The sequence below is a fragment of the Mus musculus genome, chromosome 4 (assembly GCF_000001635.26).
Source record: "Mus musculus strain C57BL/6J chromosome 4, GRCm38.p6 C57BL/6J".
In the NCBI taxonomy this organism is placed as follows: Eukaryota; Metazoa; Chordata; class Mammalia; order Rodentia; family Muridae; genus Mus; species Mus musculus.
In genome coordinates this window covers 25510626-25527421 of record NC_000070.6, presented here as the reverse complement: position 1 = coordinate 25527421, position 16796 = coordinate 25510626, and the positions used below count along the sequence as shown (strand labels likewise).

The 16796-nt window shown below is 38.8% G+C and overlaps 1 pseudogene; it reads left to right on the top strand.

Annotated features, from left to right (window-relative positions):
* The first annotated feature begins 13846 nt into the window (after positions 1 to 13846).
* Gm25975 lies at positions 13847 to 13971 on the top strand (annotated as a pseudogene).
* The last annotated feature ends 2825 nt before the right edge of the window (positions 13972 to 16796 follow it).

Below are 16796 nucleotides of genomic sequence, written 5' to 3'. Positions count from 1 at the left end.
CACAATAGCTAATATTTATATACTAAGTGTTTGTCAGTGTAGAAATGGATATAATATATCTCCACAAGTGGAAATATGGATGAGAGAGAGAGAGAGAGAGAGAGAGAGAGAGAGAGAGAGAGAGAGAGTTTCTTGTTGCCTGTGTTATATCATACACACACACACACATATGTTCTCCAAAAAATATTTACTTTGATAATCCAGTATAGTTATAACACAGTAATAATAAATATTTAATTTTAGAATAAAATGCAATAAATCTCAATTACAAAGTTTTCAAGAACTATCATATTTCTAGTGGGATATATGGGTGATGGGTTGACAGTTATCTAGGAACAACGAAGAAGGTAGCTTTAAACTAAATTGAAGCATCTTAGCCACACCTGTGAGGCACACATTCCTCACTTACATGCTTGAGGCCTAATATTTTCCTTTAGGAGCTTTGTCTGTTGGGTTCTATTATAGAATACAAGCACCCTTACCTTATTTATAGTTTTCTGTGGTTTTAGTACCCAGTTAACCATCATCTGAAAAATGTTAATGTTTTCCAATTCTTTAAAAAAAGCAAGACAACAGTCACATAACTTCATGTTGGTTTATATTGCTATATTTTTCTTTTTATAATGTTATTGTTTTTAATATTTTATTGTACATAATATTTAAGTTAAATTTTTTAAAGTATTATGAATGTGAGCCAATACAGTATATGTAGAGTTAGGTGCTATCTGTGGCTCAATGAATTCATTCACTGAGGGTCTTATAAGGAGCATGTCCCCTGTGACAATTAAGACATTCTTGACTGAACGAAAACACGAGAAAAACATGCCGAGCTTCATGTTAAGGACACAATTCTACCCTCATTTTCAGTTTTACCACGTTTAAAAGCTAATCTAATGGGAGGACAGTATCTACATTAACAATGTTTATTTCATCATTTGCAATCCAACACCAATATTTCACACTAACATGGGAAGGAAAATGCAAATGAGCAAAGCAAGACAGATACATGATCTGGGCCAACAGAAGGAAGAGGAAAGGTGGGTGGCCAGGGAAGGCAACTCCCCAGAGTCTGGAGCATTGTGACCATATCTCTCATGAACAGATCTGGAAAGGTCAGAGCATTAATCCTGAGGCTCCCCTGTGGACTCATTTCTGTGTGCCTATTTTCTTCCACTGTCAAGTCTTCAATTCCAAATGCATAAAGAGAAAAAAAGCAATTACCAAGAGAAAATGAGAACAGCACTAACTGTTGTTTTCCTTTGATTGGTGGCTCTATGCCACTCAGTTATTTTTAGCTATCAGCTTGAAGATACTGACTTCACTTCCACAACTGCTAATCAGCATACTTTTCTCTTGTGGTTCTAATACTGTAAATATGACACACAGACAATGTTTGGAAATGTATATAATAATGAATATTAATTTATATACAAAATACTCTAACTCAAATCAGCCTAAAGTTTGCTGTAATGAATTGAGTTCACGTGATGGCTAATGACAATGATGACTTCCTTACTTCATGAATCACTTAGCTCCTTAAACTCCCCCAGTATTGATCCAAGTGAATTTTAAATCAACTATGAGTTCTGTTTTGAATGAGATTAACATGAGTATTATCTTGAATGCTGAGGAGTACTGTGATAATTATTATATAAATTTTCTGTTTCCACATTGAGCTAAACATTCCTTAATTGTCATTTTAGCAAGAATATGAGTCAAATGCTAAACTCTGTAAGCTCTGTTTAAAACCATTTCTTCTTTGAACATACAAATGCAATTTAATTTCAAGTAGAAATAAAACAAAAAAATAAATAAAAATAAGGTCCACATTTTCCATTCAGAAAAAACTAGCTACCAAGTTTCTAGGAGAAACTAGAAGTCATTTTTCTGTGTGCTTGATGGTGGTGATATTAGTCTCTCTCTCTCTCTCCCTCTCTCTCCCTCTCTCTCCCTCTCTCTCTCTCTCTCTCTCTCTCTCTCTCTCTCTCTCTCTCTCTCTCTCTCTCTCAGCATTTTCAAGATCTTGGAATCAATATATCAGAAAAGAATGCTATTTTTCCATTAACACTGTGAAGACTGTTACTGCATTCTGTTTAGCATGGTTATGAATTATATATCAGTTCTAAAATGCAGATGACAAACAAATGGAGGCTGTACTTTAAAGCAAAGCCCAGGACTTTGAACTCAGAAATCTCAAATAATGTTGATGTAAGAAAATTTGATTTCCTACTGTTTTGAGTAGGTTTTTGAGTAGCTGAAATTCTGAGTTGAGATCATTCAGTGTTATCTTTGCTACTCATGTATATACTTATAAATACACTTACATATATATTCTTACCAAATATGTCGGCCTGCAGTCCTCATGGAATTCTTTTCAATCCTGACTAATTTGCTAAGACCTATTCAGCATTTTTCTACCCATCTTGTGCCTGTGAGACCTCAACACTTGAAATGCTATGAGAGTCTGAAGAACTTGGTAGAGGAAGGTGCATTCTCAGCAGACTTTGGTGTGCTTAGTGAGATCCCATTCTGTGCCACTGCATTGGAAAGCAGAATTTTTCAATAAGCAGCTTTCCAGGACCATGAGTTTATACCCTTTTTCCTTTTCCTTCCTTCCTATGGACTTCTTCAAATTTGGGACTTGGAAGGATACACCCTAGAAACATTCTAAAGACATTAACAATGGAGGTCAAGAACTCTTTTAAAACTTGGACCTTAGAACAATGTAACCAAAAAAAGGAAATAGGTCCAGTGTTTAAAGGACCAATTTGATTTTGTCAACACCAGATTATCTTCAACCGCATATAGGATTAATTATGAAGAAACATCTCATGCTACTAGGATCATAGAAATTCTTTATTTAAAAGAGCATGGAACGACTTTGTTCTTGCCTTGTTTCTCAACCAGAGTTCATCATATTACAGATTGGACGTTTAGTGATAACCTAAAAGAACAAAGCTTAACCATCTGAATAAACCATTTGTAAGTGTTATAAAATCAGAGACTTACATTTTAACTCTGTTTATAATCATGACTTATAAATACTAAAATTTAAAGCTTAATTAAAGAACAAGTCACTTTAGTAACCAAAACATCGATGTCTAGTAGCCTGAATTGAAGTACAAAATGAGAGAATTACACTATTAATGAAAAGAATAACTGCATCATGAATACTATATTTGTATTTATATTATATACCTTAAAACTACTTTAGTAAATATGTCAACATAAAAATATTTATATAGATCTGAAATGGATGATTATTAAAAACTCAGGACATTGTAGAGTAGAAATATTAAACTTTCCAAGAAAACAGCACATATTTTAGATATTAATATGGTTAAGAAGATATGGAGAAAACCCACTAAAACATTCCAGTGGAGGAGTTCCTGAGGGTAGAAATTAGAGCATGCATTACATTTGTCACAGAACTCTACTGAGAAGGTATCTGAGTGCTTTGGCAAGGGTCTAAAAAATATAAGATGACAGATTCTGTCTCATCACTCAGTAAACAAGAAAATGACCCACAGTCTTGCTTACAGGCAGTTTGATAGAAGCATGTTCTCAACTGTGTTTCCCTCTTCCCAGATGACTCGAAGGTATATCAAGATGAAAAAGAGTAACCAGCACAATAATACTGATACATTAATGGAATCCTTAGAATTCACTTAATCATTTTAGCTACATCAGTGGTATGCATCATATCTGGAGATACAATCTAGTCATAAACAATGCATTTACTCTTGTGTGTCTCTGCTATTCTTTGGTCTTTTTAATTTTTTTTTATTCTTCTCTCATATAGTACATCTCAACCACAATTTCCATGCCTCCCCTCCCGCAGTCTCCCCCACTCCCCTGTTCCTTCTCTCTCCTTCAGATACACCACGTCCTCCTGTGGAGCACCTTTTGGGGTGCCACTTGGGAAGAACCTAACTTTAGGCTTATAGTAGGGAAGTAAGTTAAGGCAGGAATTTTGATCTTAGGGTGGAACACAAGAAATAGGCTTCAGGCAAGATTTGGGGCTAGGACAAGGAAGTGGGCTCAGGTATTTTAGCCATTCTGGGGAGCCCTTGGAAACTGCTGTCATGGGAGTAATCACAGGACTTTGCTTATTGCCTTGCTAGTTCCTTATTGTATTGCTCACCCGTAATACTTGCATGTAATTAAAATGGCATAAAAGAAGATTGGGAAAAATTAAACCCAAGTTCAGTCTCAGAATTCACTGAGGTCATGCTACAGTGTTGTCTAATTGTCTTTTTTCTTTTTAATCCTCATTCCTGCACTGGAGAACCTGTTGACTGACTGAGCAGGCTTGGTCAAATGGCACATCAACATCAGACTCCAGAAAGTGAGGGTGGGGGTGGGAGAACACAGGCATGTAGCAACATGTGCAAAGGAAAGTAAAGATGATTTGGGCCAGTGGTGAATATACCTTGTAGAGGGACAAGGCAATGGTAAAATATGTTTAGTGTATGTTAGAGCTATGCTAAAATCTAGAGAAGGGAAGGTAATTCTCATAGGTGCTTAAATTTAGTCTTTGGGCCCTGACTAGAGATAGTTTACACTGGAGACATGAGAGAATGCGTTTGAGAAAAGAAAGTCATCTCCGACGATCTGGGGATGCTTTGACGAAAGAGAAGTAAAATGAACGTAAGCTGTTTCAGAGCTCCCCTAGGGACAGGAGGAGGTTGGGAGATGTCCTGCCTCTTCTTTGGCTCCTACTGGAGGAATGCTTGGTTCTGAGTTCCTTACGTAGAATATCTGGGTCCCTTTGGGATATCTAATTCTTCCCTCTCTGTCTGTTGTCTGTCCTGGGTGCTCCAATCTGTCCATGTCCGTCAAAACTGACCTGTTTATGATAAATCTGTGTTTTCCCTTTTGCAGTTTGATTGATTGCTGTTCTGTGTTTCATGTTTAAAAGAATAAACGGTTAAAATTTTATCTGCCTGTTGTTCAGTCCTTGATTTAGTTTTAACTCATTAAAAAAAAAAGAGGAAAAGAAAATAAATTAAAGAAACAGTCTCAGTTGGCCTTTGGAGGCCTGCACCTGTAGTTAGGAGTCTAGCACAGTTGAAGAAGCCCTGCCAGGAGCTTTTCTGTAAAAGCCACTCTTAAAGGGACCAGCAGCTTCTCAAGTTCTATGGTAAGGGAACTGATGGCTGTTTCTTCTATGAAAACCTCTGTGACTGTGATTATTGGGTTCAGCAGGTAACAAGGAGCTCCTCTCTTGAAATTACAGCTGGAAAAATTAAGAATTTTGTCTGGTTTAAATAAGTAAATGTATGCAGCTATTTCATTTTTGTTTCTGATTGGTTTAAAAAGTATAAATATGTCCTGCATGTCTTGGTTATAAGATATTGGCTTATAAGTTATTGGGTATGATTAAAAAGTTGTAACATTGGTAACAGAAAGTTGACTTAAATCCGGGTTGGAGTAATTCAGAACTACACTATGTGGCATGAGCCAACCCAGGGAAACAGGTCTCTAAAGATACTTCTAAATTGGAATAATATTTTACATAATTCTTATCCTAGAAACTAGACTTATAAGAGATAAGATTTAAAATAGTTTCTCTTTGGTAAGGTATTAGAAGCTGCACCATCCATCATGTGTTCATGTGCAGGAACTGGCAGCCAAACTTTGTAGCATGGTACCTGGGGTTTTTTTTGAGAGACTGGATTGTTTGTTGGAGGTTGAGTTTTGCTTTTCAAAGTTGTGGTTGTGCTCTGGTCCTATAAGAGAAACTTAAAAATTATAGTTGAGCTGCCAGTGTTCCATTGGCTGCAGTTTGTAGTTTGATCACAGGCTCAGGATTTTTAACTCACACATATTTGAAATTAAGATGATTGCTAGGGAAATAAAAGTTAAAAACAGCTGTGGCCAGAAAAAGCCTGCTGCCCCTTTTTACATAAGCTTTATTGGATATAATGATAGAAGCAAATTTAACCCTCTCAAGATTGGAAAGGAGATCTCAGTGGGAATTTATCTAATATCAAACAAGCTCCTTATGAACTGTTTCAGGAATTTGTGGATAGGATGCTAAAAGGAGACCCATGAGCAGGAATTCCTTTTGTTACACAATTGTCTTAATGAGAATGTTAATCTGCCATGTGGCCCTCTGGCCATACAAAGCAAAGACAGACTTATCTGGATACATTTGTCTTTGTGCAGAAATTGGACCCTCATACAATCAGGGTCTGGCTAGGACTACTGCCTTATAGTGGACTACAGTACAAGTAATGCTTTCACAGTGCTGAGGTGATAAGGGATGTTTTATGTATGGGGGTATAAGTCATTTTAGGAAAGACTGTCCAAAATTAGAGGCATATACAGACAGTCGAATCACTCCCCTGGAATCTGTCCTCACTGCAGGAGGGGTAGTCATTGGGCCAGGCCTCAGGCAATAGGTTCAGATTAAGAAATATTGATTTCCAGATAGCATTTGAAATGTAAATAAAGAAAATATCTAACAAAAAAATCTTTAAAAAAAGAAATATTTACATTTGAGTTAATGCAAAACTCAGAGAAGTCTCAGTGCGGTTTGTGTGGCACTGCTTTTGTTTTGCAAACCCTGCCTAAGTTTTTTGGGCCCTTGCCTTGCCTCTGAGGACCTGGGAATTACTCTTAGGCCAAAACAGCATTATTACAGATCTATCAAGGTGTTGTTCAAAACAAAGTTCAACCTTAAGATTTATGAAAGGTTAATGAGGCTATGGAACTTTTAGAGGCATTATAATCTGACCTGCCTACTCCATATAGAATTATAATGTATTTGGAGGATTGTTCTTTATGCCTTTGCATCCTGGTGAATGTAAAGGGATTGGTATTAGTGAGCTTCCTTGTCATTTTAAAGAGCCCGTGAAGCAATATCTTTGGAAAGTTTTGCCTCAAGGAATGGCTAGTAGCCCTACATTATGTAAAAAAAAAAAAAAAAAAAAAAAAAAAAAAAAAAAAAAAAATTGTTGCTGCTTCAATACAAGAGGTTAGGACTTTGAATCTTTCAGTATATATTATTAATTATATGGATATTTTATTATCTGATTCCTCGGAAGGAGTTTTACTACAAGTCTTTGCTCTTATACAATGAGCTTTAAAACTTTTACAATATTTGGGACATCAGTTATAGGCTAAACAAATTATAGCACAGAAAATTCAAATAAGAAAAGATAATTTGTTTACTCTAACTGATTTTCAAAAGTTGCTAGGAGATTTTAATTGGCTGAGACCTCATCTTAAGCTTACTACCTTACTACAGGAGAACTTAAACTTCTGTTTGATACCCTCAGCAGGGATGCAAATGCTAATTCTCCTTGACAATTAACTAATAAGGGATGAATAGCTTTGCAGAAAGTGGAGGAAGCTATTATCCAACAACAGATACATTATAAAGACTATGGTCAATTTTTGGCTGCTTGCATCATTGCTACAACTCATGCACCCACAACAGTCCTTTGGCAAAAGGGGACATTAATATGGATTCATCTTTCTTCATCTCCAAAGAAAGTTTTAACACCTTATTATGAAGCTGCTGCTGTGTTAATACAGAATTGTAGGATAGAATCACAGAAATATTTTGGGTAAAAACCTGATAAAATATTTGTTCCTTATTCCAAACAGCAATTAAATTGGTAATTGCAAAATACTCATATTTGGCCTATTGCATGTGCAAATTTTTTAGACAAACTTGATAATCATTATCCAAAAGACAAGTTGTTAAATTTGCCTCTATTCATGCTTTTGTATTCCTTGTAAATTTACGCATAGAGAGTGTGCTTACTATATTTAGAGATGGCTCATCTAATGGGAAGGCAGCATATGAGGTTAGATCACATGTTCATTCTCTTGAGTTTCCCCGTGCTTCAGCACAAATAACTGAACTATGTGCTGTAGCTGCTGTTTTTAAAATTCTGAAAAATCAAGCTTTTAATTTGTATACTGATAGCCAATATATAGCTCACGGTTTACAATTGCTTGAAATTGTTCTCTCTCTCTCTTGTTTTTTAAAGATACTCTAATTCTCAAATTTCACAATTATTTATGCAAATACAACTCAAGTTAAGAGAAAATACTGTTCCTTTAAAGGACTGACCTTGGACATTTAAGAGTTCATTCTGGATTGCCTGGACAAGACCTCTTAGGGCAATGCCACAGCAGATTTGTTTACCAGGAAGATTATAGGCCTTACATAGGAATAACTAGCCAAACAATCTCATTCTTTACATCTTCAAAAGAATGTGCATGGCAAATTGTAAAGACTTGTCCTGAATGTCCTTAATTTCTACCTGTATCACATAATGGAGTTAATGCTTTAGGGCCTTTACCTAATCAATTATGGCAAATTGATGTTACTCATATTTTTATTTTGGAAAATTAAAGTATGTACATGTGACTATTGACACCTTTTTAGGCTTTCTAGTTTCAACTGCTTTAACAGGAGAAGCAACTAAAATTGTAATTAGTCATTGCCTATATTGTTTCTCTATACTTAGTGTTCCAAATCAGATTAAAACGGATAATGGAACTGGCTATTACAGTCAAGCACTTGAGATGTTTTGTTGACAATTTAATATTACCCATATTACTGGGATTCCTTATAATCCTCAGGGACAAAGTATTGAGAAACAGGTATTGTGGAACTACCTTCATAAAATAAAGATGGAGGAGTTATATGCACCAGAAATTTATTTAAATCATGTTCTTTTTATTTTAAAATTTTAAAAATTTGGACGCCAAGGAACTCTCTAAGTATCTATGGCACCCTACAACCAGGCATACTTATGCCTAGGTAAAAATGGAAGGATCCACATACTAGCACATGGCATGGTCCTGATCAGGTATTCAATATGGGGAAGAGGGCATGTTTGTAATTTTCCCCAGGATGCAGAAAGATCATGCTAGTTCCCAGAGTGATTGGTGAGACATGCTGATGCTGGGACAAAGAATGATGCTGACCATGAGCTTTCAGGCTGCCCTGACATTGGTGACTAGGAACCTGTGTCCCTGACCCACCTTTGATTGCCTATATCCCAGATAGGACAAGCTGCTTGGCTTCAAGATTTTAGACTTTGTGGGACAGAGAACATGGAGACTGGAAACTGCCTTCAAAAACTTAATAAAAAAGAGAAGTTGTGATGACTCTTCTCTTTCATTTAATGTGACCAGTTATTCTAACTGAATCATGGACTGGTCTAGATATCAATCTAATATTGAAAATAAAATAACAGGCTTCATTTGTAAGTCCTTTCTGGACATTTTTAGAGATTTAGTTGGAAGTTAGCTGCAGTTCTCTATGATGTTATGTTAGCAATAGATAAAATTGGACAGGATCTGGATTTTGAACAAGTGTTTAAAGGCTCCAAATCTTTTATTAATTGGTCATGTTAAAATCACTTTTATTTCTTCTACAGTATTTTATGTATGTTTCTACAGTATTTAATGTATGTTTTATTGATTGTGTTAATGTGTTGAAATCTGGCATGGCTGTTATGATGGTATATCAACCAACTTTTGTTTTATAGCCTGTGAGTATTACAGGACGTTAGTATTCTGAAAAAAGCTTGCAGGTACTGGAAGAAGGGAGTGAGGTTTTAAGTAGAGGCAAGATGGTAGTGGACTTGATTATTACTGTTATAGCAGCCTTAATTAAGTTAATAGCTAGCACCACTGCTGCAATTACTTTGACACAAGAAGTTAAGACAGCTACTTTTATTAATCATTTAGCAAAAAATGTTATTAATGTTCCGAGTATTCTAGGGGATTTAGATAGGCATTTGAAACAATGGATTGATGCTCTTTATGGTACTATTCAAATTATTAGAGAGGAAGTTCAGAGTTTACGAATAAGACACTATCTCGAGTGTCATGCTAAATACCAATGGACTTGTGTGACTTCTAAAATTTACAATGACAATCACTATAATTGGGAAAAAGTTCAAAGACACTTGCAGTGTATTTGGCATAATTCTAACACCTCTCTGGATATTTTGACTTTGCATAGTGAAATTGTGAATTTAAAGAATGATGCTCTGATGAGCTTTGCTGCAGATATTGCTGATAATATCATTCATGGACTAAGGTCAGTATTTCCATCTTGGTCAAGCTTCAAGAATAGCATGCCTGATCTTATCCTGGGAATACGTTTATTCCTGGCCATCCTGTTAAAGCCTGCCTTTAACAACATCAACATGTTGGCAGCCAAAGTACATGGCTTGAAACTAAAATTGAACCCCCAAGCAGAGTTATTAATTTTATATGCTTGCAGCCAATGGCAGGTAAGTTCTGCACAGAGCCTTACCAACCTAAGACAGAATGGCACTGCTTTTGATAATACTAATTCAACAACAGGTAAGAGAGGCATTCTTGTCAGAACCCCTAAGACAGGCACAGTCTTGTTTATGAAATAAAAAAGGGGGAGAAATCAAGAGTCTTTGGGGGAGCTACTTGGCAAGTGTCTAAATTTCAGCTAGTATAAGGAAGTAGATTAAGGCAAGAATTTTAATCTTAGGGTGAAACATAAGAAGTAGGATTCAAGTGGAATTTCTTGAGGGATTTTTGTGCTTCCTGAACCCAGATGTTCCTCAACAGAGGAATGGATACAGAAAATGTGGTACATTTACACAATAGAGTACTACTTAGCTATTAAAAACAACAAATTTATAAAATTCTTGGGCAAATGGATGTATGTGGAGGATATCATCCTGAGTGAGGTAACCCAATCACAAATGAACTCACATGATATGCACTCACTGATAAGTGGATATTAGCCCAGAAACTTAGAATACCCAAGATACAATTTCCAAAACACAAGAAAATCAAGAAGGAAGACCAACGTGTGGATACTTCATTCCTCCCTAGAATAGGGAATACCCATGGAAGGAGTTGCAGAGATAAAGTTTGGAGCTAAGATGAAAGGATAGACCATCCAGAGACTGCCCCACCCAGCAGTCTATCCCATAATCAGCCAACAAATGCAGTCACTATTGCACATGCCAGCAAGATTTTGCTGAAGGGACCCTGATATAGCTGTCTTCTGTGAGGCTTTGCCAGTGCCTGGCAAATACAGAAGTGGATCCTCACAGTCATCTATAGGATGGAGCACAGGGCACCCAATGGAGGAGCTAGAGAAATTACCCAAAGAGCTGAAGGGGTCTGCAACACGATAGGTGGAACAACAATATGAACTAATCAGTAATCCCAGAGCTTGTGTCTCTAGCTGCATATGTAGCAGAAGATGGCCTAGTCGGCCATCATTGGGAAGAGAGGCCCCTTGGTCTTGCAAACTTTATATGCTCCAGTACAGCGGAAGGCAAGGGTCAAGAAGTAGGAGTGAGTGGGTAAGGGAGCAGGGCATGGGGGGGGGGGTGGATAGGGGACCTTGGGGATAGTATTTGAAATGTAAATGAAGAAAATATCTAATAAAAATTTTAAAAATTAAAAAAAAAAGAAGTAGGTTTCAGGCAAGATTTGGGGCTTGGACAAGGAAGTGGGCTCAGGTATTTTGGTCATTCTGACAAGCCCTTGGAAACAGCTGTCATGGGAGTAATCACAGGACTTTATTTATTGCCTTTCTAGTTCCTCATTGTTCTGCTTGCCCATAATACGTGCATGTAATTAACATGGTATAAAAGCAGATTGGAAAAAAATAAACCCACCTTCAGTCTCAGAATTCACTGAGGTTATGATACAATGTTGTCTAATTGTCTTTTTTTTCCCTTTAATCCTCACTCTTGCACTAGGGAACCTGTTAACTGACTGAGCAAGCTTAGTCAACATCCTCCCCTTAGAGAAGAACAGGGCTGTCAGGGACATCAACTAAACACAGCATAACAAGCTACAGTAAGACCAGGTGCTAAGTTTCCGCCTGGCCCAGAAATGTCCCCAATTCCAGTCATTTCTCCCAGTATTTTCTCCCTCTTTCCCCTCACCTGATTCTTTGTGTTCACAACCCCAACTGTCCCCAGTCCACCTGTGAAATCCGTTTTATTTAACCTTCCATGGGAGATGCATGCCCCACCCCTTCAAGCCCTTTTTATCACTTAGCCTTTCTGGGTCTGTGGACTGCACCATCACTCTTTTACTTTATAGCTAATATCCACTTATGAGTGAATACATATCATGCTTGTGTTTCTGAATTTCAGTTACCTCATTCAGGGTATTTTTTTCTAGTTCCATACATTTGCCTGCAAATTTCATGATGTCATTGTTTTTAATTGCTGTGTAATACTCCATTGTGTAAATGTATCACATTTTCTTTATTCATTCTTTGGTTGAGAGAAATCTAGGTTGTTTCCAATTCCTGGCTACTATGAATAAAGTTTTTAAATTTGTAATTTGAAAATTACATCTCATCTGTAGAATATTGAAGAAGATGTGCTATGTTCTCTGTGCATTCTGTGGTGGTCCATGATTTCATGCATAGCCATTACAGTTCATGGTTAAGTTAATTATTTGAAATTTCTCATACCTAAAAATGGAATCATTTCATACTTAAGTATAACTGAAAAGAACAAAACCCAGTGCTCAATGTGTCATCAAAAGAGCTGAAAAGGAAAAGCTCTTTAATAGTAAAAACAGATCAGATCATTGTTTTAAAATACATTTATTTGTGATTTTTTTATCATTAAATGTTAATGTATATAATATACTTATTTTGTGACTGAATATATCCAAAGTCGCATAAGAAATTCTAGGGTTAAAAAAAACTTATGAATATAAATTGTTTAAGAAAATCCTAAGGACATACACAGTATGTCTTCACTTATATATGGATACTAGCCATAAAATACAGGACAACCATGCTATAATCCACTGGCCCAAAGAGGCCAAATAGCAAGGGAGGATGGTTAAATCTTTCTCAGAAAGAAATAAAATAGATAACAGAAGTGAATGGAGGGAGGGAACTGGGTGGAAAGGGAGATGAGGAGGGGAGTGGGCAGGAGGAATGAGCTGTAGGAGGCATGAAAATCAGCAGTGGGGGAGGAGCAATCTCAAGGATGTGACAGAGCTCTGGGATGGGGGGTGTACCCCAGGCTGTCTATAGGTGAGACTCTACCTGAGACTCCGAGCAGTGAGGGATATGGATCATCTAGTGTCCATTTCCTATAGCCAGGCAGGACTCTCAGTGTTAGGATAAGGACGGCAACTCATGAAACCTTTGACCCAAAATGTGTCCTGCCTACAAGATGTGCAGGGACAAAGATAGAGCAGAGACAGAGGAAATGGCCAACCAATAACTGGCCAAAATTGAGATCCATTCTATGGGCAAGAGCCAGTCCCTGACACTACCAATGATATGCTTGCAGACAGGAGCCTAGCATAACTGTCTTCTGAGAGGCTCCACTCAGCAGCCAATAGAAACAGATGCAGAGACCCACAGTTAAACATTGGATGTAGCTTGGGGAGTCTTGTGGAAGAGTTGGGTGAAGGATTGAGGGACCTGAAGAGGACGGAACCAACCAGAGACGGAACCATCAACAAAGGAGCAAGCATAGACTGGACCTAGGACCCTGCACAGGGTACTAGATTTGCAGCTTGATCTTGGTGCACATCCTTAATAACTGAATGCGACCTGTCTCTGAATCTGCTGCTTTCCTATGGATTCTATTCCCCTAACAAGGCTGCCTCAGTGGGAGAGGATACACTTATGTCTGGAGGTAAAGGCAGAATATCCAGAGGGGTCTCCCCCTTCTCAGATGAGAAGTAGCAGAGCGGGGGAGAATAGAGGGAGTAAGTATCTGCATGAGGGGATACTGGGAAGATGGGTGGGTTGATATTAGGATTAAAGTGAATAAATAGGTTTTTAAAAATTAAACCAAACCAAACTAACAAACAAAAGAATCCTTAGACTGTTACCTCTAGAGGTGTTGCAGGTATGGCTGCCGTATCACGTGTGTGTTGGTGGGTGGCAGAGAGGAGAGAGACTATGTCTATGTTCAGTGTTCTATAACCTATGAATATTAGTAACCTAACATTCCCTGAAAAAAGCAAACTTGAAATGACCAACCGGTCTGGCACCAAGGGGGATTTGGACAAGTAGCTAGCCTGAGACAAAAAACATTCTGGTGCCAGGCAGGCCCAAAAGGGCTCCCAGAATTAGAAGCAAGCTGGAAACTAGAAGAACCCACTCCTGGTACTGAGGGCCCTGAATGGGAGTGAGCCTGTGGCAGGCAAGGGGCCACACTGGTGAGTAGGTAGCCCCAGATGATCACCAGACCAGCCCCACGGGACCTGGACAGGGAGCGAGCCTGAAATGACCACCAGTTGGACGATCCATATGCATGGGAGATGAGGGTGGGGCAGACTCGCTCAGGACTATAGTCTATGACCAGGGCATAACACTCTTAAAACCACTCCTGAGATGATCCCAGACACTCAGAGCCCTGGGTGCCACTAAAAGAAGCAAGTAAATGGTGGAGAAATGGAAGAGAACAAGAATCCGAAGGATGTGGGAGCAGTGAAGAGAGGCAGAATTGGAGATTCCAGAGTTGTGAGCAATAGTGGTGCCACCTGGGACCATGGTGGGCTCCTGGCCTGTGCTGCCACTAGGGGACACATCTAGATCCCATGGCCCTGCTATATAGCAAGGGTCTGTTACCACTAAAGGCCAGGTAGATACCCCTGGTTTAGGCTGCTGTCTGGGGGTCATATTGATGTCTGAGGGATCTACAGAACTGGCCAATCCCTCACCTGGGCATCATGGGAGAGCTGGCCTTGGAGGCATGAAAATAAGAAAGGTGAGTTCACACCTAACCTGCTGCAATACTTGGGAGACTGGCCCTGCACATTTCAGGCTTGAAGATATGAGTGTAGGAGAGCTGGCCATACCACTCATCTCACATATGGTGGCATTGATAAGGGAGAGACGACCTCCTCCCCACTTTCCCCTCTCCACCTGCAACAGCCAGGAGACCTGGCCCTGGGATTATAAGAGCAGAAATGGCCCCGCCTCTCAACAGCTACCCTACTTGGGAGAGCAGGCCCTGCATCTCACCTGGACAGTATAGTACAGTGACCCTGGTGGTAGAGGTCACAGGCAAGTTGGCCCTAAGGGAGTAAGCAGGAGAGAGCTGGCCCCAGACTGTGTTGAAATAGGTGAGAGAGATGCTCCCGTCATCCCTTTCCACCTATGGCAAACAGAAGAGCTGACCCGAAGGTTATTAGAGTGGGAGAGCTGTCCCTGCCTGCTGCAGCAGGCTCTGAATTTTACCTGGGCACCACAGTAGAGCTTGCCCTGGTTGTGGGTCACAGGTTAGCTGGCTCCAAGGACATGAACACAGGAAGGCCAGGCCTTCCTCTTATCTGCTGGACAGTGGCATAGATGAGAGAGAAAACCTCTTCTCCCTCATATATCTCACCATCTATGTCAGGCAGAAAAGCTGGCCCTGGGGTCTGAGAGTAGGAGAACTATGTTCCTCACCAGCTGCCACCACCACTCATGAGAGCATTCTGTGCACTTCGCCTGGGCATTAGGGTAGAGCTCTGGTTATGGGTGTTGCAGGTAAGCCAGCCCCTAAGGGTGTGTTAGCATGAGAGACATTGGGCTGACCAGCTCAGATACCTCTTAGGCTCAGATCCAGGGCTTTGAATTTGCCCAACGCCAACATCTACCCTATTGATGAGCTGGAGTGATGAAGGAGCTACAGATTCAAAACTACAGGATCTCCAAAGCAGTATATCTGAGTGGAGTCCTAGAATGTTCCAGTATTGATGGAGTAGCAGAAGCCAGGGGCCTTGTACCAGACCAAATCATTGCAATGAACATTTGCAAGCAAAAGTACAGACAAAGGGTATCCCGTGGGACACACTAAAGCTTCCACAATATGATTTTTTTTCTGTTGTGGGGGAGGTTGCAAGGGTGGAGGGTGGGTGTGAGAGAAGTAGATGATGAGTGGAAATGGATGAATGATGTGAAATTCACAAATAATAAAAAGGAAAAAAGAAAAATAAAGTAAAAGAATCCTTGTATTGGATTCTAAAGTCACTCAAATTTATCATAAAATTAGTCATAACAAGGTAGTCACACTGGAATTGAGGTCTTGGGTATGGTACACAAGTGATCTATTTCTAAGTACTAATGCCCATTGAATATATCTAACATATTCAGCATGTGTTTGGTTATTGGCAATAGAACATCGCGTCACTATCAAATATTCTACATAGTTACTGCTTTACTTAACAACTAATATGAAAAAATGAAGCAAGAATGAAAGAACTATTACTGCATCAATATTCTAGTGCAACTCTGATCCAAGCATAGTTTTAATGGCCAATTTAAAACAATCTTCTAATAATGTGGAAGTGAGTTGAATCCCATTTGAAACAGCCCAGCTAATGAAGGTCAAAGGCAGAAATTGGAAGAGTCATTAAAAGTTAGAGAGAAAGGTAAAATCTTAGGCTGAAATAGTCCATTACAGGTTTCTTCAGAACGTGAAAGTTTTGGCTTTAAAACCAAACAATCCTAAAGTAAATCTAAAGACAAAATGCATCACACAGAAGAGCATAGCCCGTATTGTCAAATAGCCAAAGCAAACGGTTACTCTTTTGTTTTGCTCTTTTAGATTGATGAGCATAGTTCAGCATTTAATTGCTGTAGCGGCAATGTGTTTTTTGAAATTAGGGAAAGGAAAATGACTATGGTGCAATGTGGTCACTAAAGTCAGATTAAACCGGACACCAGTGGATCTGAACTGCTCTAGTACCTGCTTACTAGCAAACGCTCTCACACTCAAAACTTAGTCAAGCTTATTTTTCCTGAAGTGCAAAACATCTCACTAACAACAACACATTTCAGGAGGTTT